The 4,984-nt window shown below is 33.3% G+C and overlaps 1 long non-coding RNA gene across 1 annotated transcript; it reads right to left on the bottom strand.

The window, feature by feature from the left end:
* Positions 1-200: 200 nt before the first annotated feature.
* Positions 201-4,718, bottom strand: LOC143224174 (uncharacterized). The gene is made up of 3 exons (XR_013013251.1): positions 4,615-4,718; positions 3,254-3,293; positions 201-424 (listed from the first exon to the last, which is right to left on the bottom strand). It is a non-coding gene; the product is annotated as an uncharacterized LOC143224174 (long non-coding RNA).
* Between the last annotated feature and the right edge of the window lie 266 nt (positions 4,719-4,984).

Raw genomic sequence — 4,984 nt, 5'->3', positions numbered from 1 at the left:
CATTTCATTCTCCGGCTGCTTGAAGTGTGTGACGGTTGAATGGCTATGTTATTAAAACAACGTGTATATATCTGTTTTACGTCGCGGTTAAGACTGGTGTCCTTTTTTTATTATGTTACGTACTGTTGCCTAAGGCATGTGGAAGAATTTTGCTCTTGACTTCTATTCGTGTTACAAAGTACCGCACTTTGGTTATCATGTATAGAGAACAATTGGTGCAGGTTTCTTTCTGGGTGGTTCTTGTTCCCCCAAATTGAAGGATATTCGTTTGTTTTCCAATGGCATTAATTACAAGTTATATTCCCTCCCGTCTTGGACATCTACATCCTCGATCTAAAGAAATCGTTATGGTATTAGTGTATGAATATTTTGCTTTCTAGATGGCCATTACACACCATTGTCGAAAACTGTGGTATCACACTACCTACGAAAGACAAAAAATGTCAAAATGTAGTTCTTACATAATCAATTCAGTGTCGACTTCATATGTGCTGTAATTTACATAACTGCATATTCGAAATCGTTTTAATATAATGTACGTCGTTACGTACGATAATTGTTTGTAGGTAGCAAAACATAGTAATACAGCATAAGTAGTTCACCATTAACACAATTGAATAGACAAAGCTGTTTCAAGTGTGAGGTGCAGGATTTATATTAAAATTTGAATCATAAAGTTAAAAATACGATTTATCTTACCCACGGCAACATAAAAAAAGATATAAATTTTGAAGCTTATAACTATTTTGTTAGTAGTACTTCCACAATAAAAAAGAAAATGTAGCTAAGTACAAAGCTATACAATGCGCCATCTTTGCTGTGCCCACAACGGATATGGAAATCTTGTTTTTTATTCATTATTTTCTATCGTCACAAGTCTGTAGAGTTACCGGCTGTGCCACTGGGGAGTGAGAAAAAAGACTGAGTATTTCCTTTTCTATAATTGAATAAAAACTCTGGTGAGTTTTTAACACTTTAACAGAGACAACGAAACATTATTTTACTAGAGTGGAAGGAAGACGAAAAATAGGATATTGCATGATAGAATATGACCGCTGTTGCTTTATTTTAATACATACTTAACAAGAAATGTTAATAATTGCTTTAAATATTTTATGAACTGTATGTGAGTAAATATATCTACATTTCATTTTCTGTCCACTTCAGGATGCTTTTATATGAGTGTACGATCCCTCGAAACATGGACAAACGCAAATATGAAAACATTTATAGTACAAAATGTTTAATTAAATGATTATCTGTGATATACTCACATACCATTAAACTGTAGAAATGTACAATAAAATTTAATTTTAAGGAACAGTTTGTTTCATTTTAGTCACAGATGGTTCTCTCTGCATATTATCACTATTTGGACGATGGATAGAATCAGTTACTAACCGGTATATAAATCCAATAAAAACATATTTTAAAACAAAACAGTCAACATTTTCTCGCTCTGATAGCAGTACAAGCACTGTACTTTTCAAGCAAACAGCTCTGTTCAAAAGAGAAATATTAAACTGACGATATTTATTTTTACCAAGATCTAAGGGTTGATCTCGCACGTCTGACATGATAATTTTTTATCTAATGACAAAAATGTCACGAAACAGTTATATTTGGAACAGTAACAAAATCACTGGTGGCGAGAATTTATTATGACTAGCAAGCCATATAACCTTATCATCCATGAATAATGTAAAACGTTCTTATATCTTAGAAATCTGCTCTAAAAGAATAACGACCTTAATTTATCAACAACGGATCATGGATAACAAAATAATTTTTTTTAAAAAAGTAAAATTAATCTGAATACAAACTCGTTAAATAACCCTAAATCATTGTAGTGCACGAACATGCATTAAAATAAAATAAACTAATATCAATTTTAGATAATTTGTCGATTAGTATTATACTGAAAAAATAAGTTGCTTTTGTTCGAGTTGCTAACCGACTCTGAACCTAATTCCTTCCGATATGTCTTGGATGTTATTGATTATTAGTTATTTTCAGCAAACAGATTAAGTGCTTGAAAATAACTAATAATCAATGACATCCAAGACGGATCAGATGGAATTAGGTTCTGACTTAATTAGTAAAGTAATAATTTGTATTTGCGCCAGTACAATAAAAATGTTTAACCTTTTATAAACACAATAAGGGATCGATGTGTATGTAATCTAGCTAACTATATTACTAAAGAAAATTTTAACGCTACGAAAGAGTTACTTAAGAGTTAAATAAATTTATCCCTATTTTCACAAATTGAGGTAGTCTGAACCGAAGCAGAGATATCTTTTAAGTTTAAACAATTCAGTCTTCTAGTTTTGACTTTCTTTGATTGATTGATTAATTATTTGGATTGTTTATTTGTTTTTTGAATTTTGCACTCGAGGGCTATCTGCGCTAGCCGTCCCTAATTTAGCAGTGTAAGACTAGAGGGAAGGCAGCTAGTCATCACCACCCACCGCCAACTCTTGGGCTACTCTTTTACCAACGAATAGTGGGATTGATCGTCACATTATAACGCCCCCACGGCTGAAAGGGCGAGCATGTTTAGCGCGATGGGGATGCGAACCCGCGACCCTCGGATTACGAGTCGCACGCCTTAACACGCTTGGCCATGCCGGGCCAATTATTTGAAAAAAAAAAGTACAAAGATACACAATGGGCTGTCTGTACTCTGTCCACCATGGGTCTCAAAACCCGGTTTCTAGCAATATGAGTTTGCAAACATATGTCACTGGGGGGCGTTTGACTTTCTTGTTTAAATTGTTTGCTTGTTTTTGAATTTTGCGCAAAGCTACTTGAGGACTATCTGCGCTATCTATCCCTAATTTAGCAGTGTAAGACTAGAGAGAAGACAGTTAGTCATCACCACCCACCGCCAACTCTTTTACCAATGAATAATGGGATTGACCGTAACTTATAACGACCCCACGGCTGAAAGGGCGAGCATGTTTGATGTGACGGACATTCGAACCCGCTACCCTCGAGTTACGAGTTGAGCGCCTTAACCACCTGGCTATGTTAAAGTATGACCAACCTGAAGATGATTTAAGAAGGTCGAAACGTTGTTTTGCACTTTATATTAATTATAGTGCTAATACCAATACCAGCCGTCTTGAAAATACATTTTTACTTCGAGTTAGTTTCTTGTCATCTGTTTGGTTTTTGAATGTACAACTTCAGTGGACAATGATATTTTTTAACGATAAAACATGGATCAAAAATCTTTAAAAATACTTACATTTAAGAACACAGCTGGTTTCATGACTCCACTTGTTGGGCTGAACATATGAGAAAACACAAAAGAACGTTAAGTTATATCTATTTATTTTTATTTAGTTCGTGCCTCATGTAAACTTCAAAAGATTTTAAAGACACGAAAATTATTATTTGTAAGAGTTACACATCAAACTTTACCAGAAGTACAACACCACGTAAAGGGCTTGTTGTTGAAATTTATTATTTAAATGCTTTTTGCACCTTTAAAACTTCCTATATTACTATGGCTAGCTAGGTTACGTATATATCATCCTTCGTTGTCCTTATAAAATTAAAAAAATATATACATTATACTTGTTTGTTTCCTTTTTATTAGCTAGAATTTTGTGCTCCAGCAATACTAAATGTGGAGCGCAATTATATTCGATGCCATTTTTTACTCATCAAATTCTCTACCACTCTACTATCAAATCTAATTATATTCAAAGTAGCGCATCGTCCATAATATATACATGCCATTATATCGTTGAGAAGCCAGAGCAAAGAGTTCTATGAAATAATTAGAGCGCTAAGATTCATCATTTTTTCTATATGTTTATCTGGAAAACTCACTTACTTACTCAGGCGAAAATTCGTTGAAATAATGAAATTTTCACTAAAAACGAAATTTAGACGGATTTGTAAGTACATCCTTTAGTTTTGCTTAGTCAATACTGTGAAATAGTCATTGTTAATTTTCAGACATTTTAAAGACGGTTTAAACTGGAAGTTTCCTGACCGCCATTTTGTTACATTACGATCTTTACTGTTAAGTAGTACCGAACTTAATAATATAAACGCAACAACAAAAACAACTTCTTATTCTGGTTAGGTAAAACGCGAATCGTAACTAGCAAAAGTTTTATCATGCGTTATTTAATATTTATCAACTATGGAAGGTTGATATCATTCTATTTACCAGTTTTATTTTACTTATAACATATTTTTTTATAAATTTATTTCATCAATATATCCTAATATCATTTCTAAACAACAATCTGTTAAAACTGTCATAACCTTGAAGAATGTTACAATACACTACAATAAAATTTCAACTGCTGCAGTTTTTTTATTGCCTATGAGTCAGATATTCAACATATTGAACACGTGTTCAAATTTGTATTTGGTTTTGCACCTGTGCTCACTTTCGAGATTACCTTCACATGCAAAGTCCTTCGGATTTTTCTCATTGACATTTTGGTGTTGTTTTGTTTTCAACGGGTTTGTACTTATTATGATCATTTTTTACAAGTTACTTTTGCTTGGATAGCACTACCATCGTTTATACTGACACTACAAAATATCATTTGTGCTTTATGGAAAAAATGATTAAGCCCAACATACCAGTATTGAAGACCTTATTTTTCCATCGATTACGATCTACTTGCTTCTGTTGATTTATTTATCAAAGGCCACACAGAGATAGTTTCTTGAGGCCAAGCTTTTTCTATGAGTGGTCGTGTTAACGCTACCGTTTTTACCATCCTTTATATATACAGCTTTCCATGAATTATTCAATGTCTTAAGCCTCTTATTACTAAACGCACGTTTACGCAAACCAAACTTAAGGCACAAAAGCTCATCGGGGAACTTTGTGTTTCTGTAGTCGAACAGGATTGCTACATTCTAGATTCTTTACTATCCTTCTTATGAAAAAATAAGTTGATTTTGAAGTCAACCACAAATCATTATTCACTGTATTGCTAACGCGATG

This window comes from Tachypleus tridentatus, chromosome 8 (assembly GCF_004210375.1).
Source record: "Tachypleus tridentatus isolate NWPU-2018 chromosome 8, ASM421037v1, whole genome shotgun sequence".
Lineage (NCBI taxonomy): Eukaryota > Metazoa > Arthropoda > Merostomata > Xiphosura > Limulidae > Tachypleus > Tachypleus tridentatus.
Note: the sequence above shows the minus strand (reverse complement) of the source record. Positions and strands in the feature narration are given on the sequence as shown.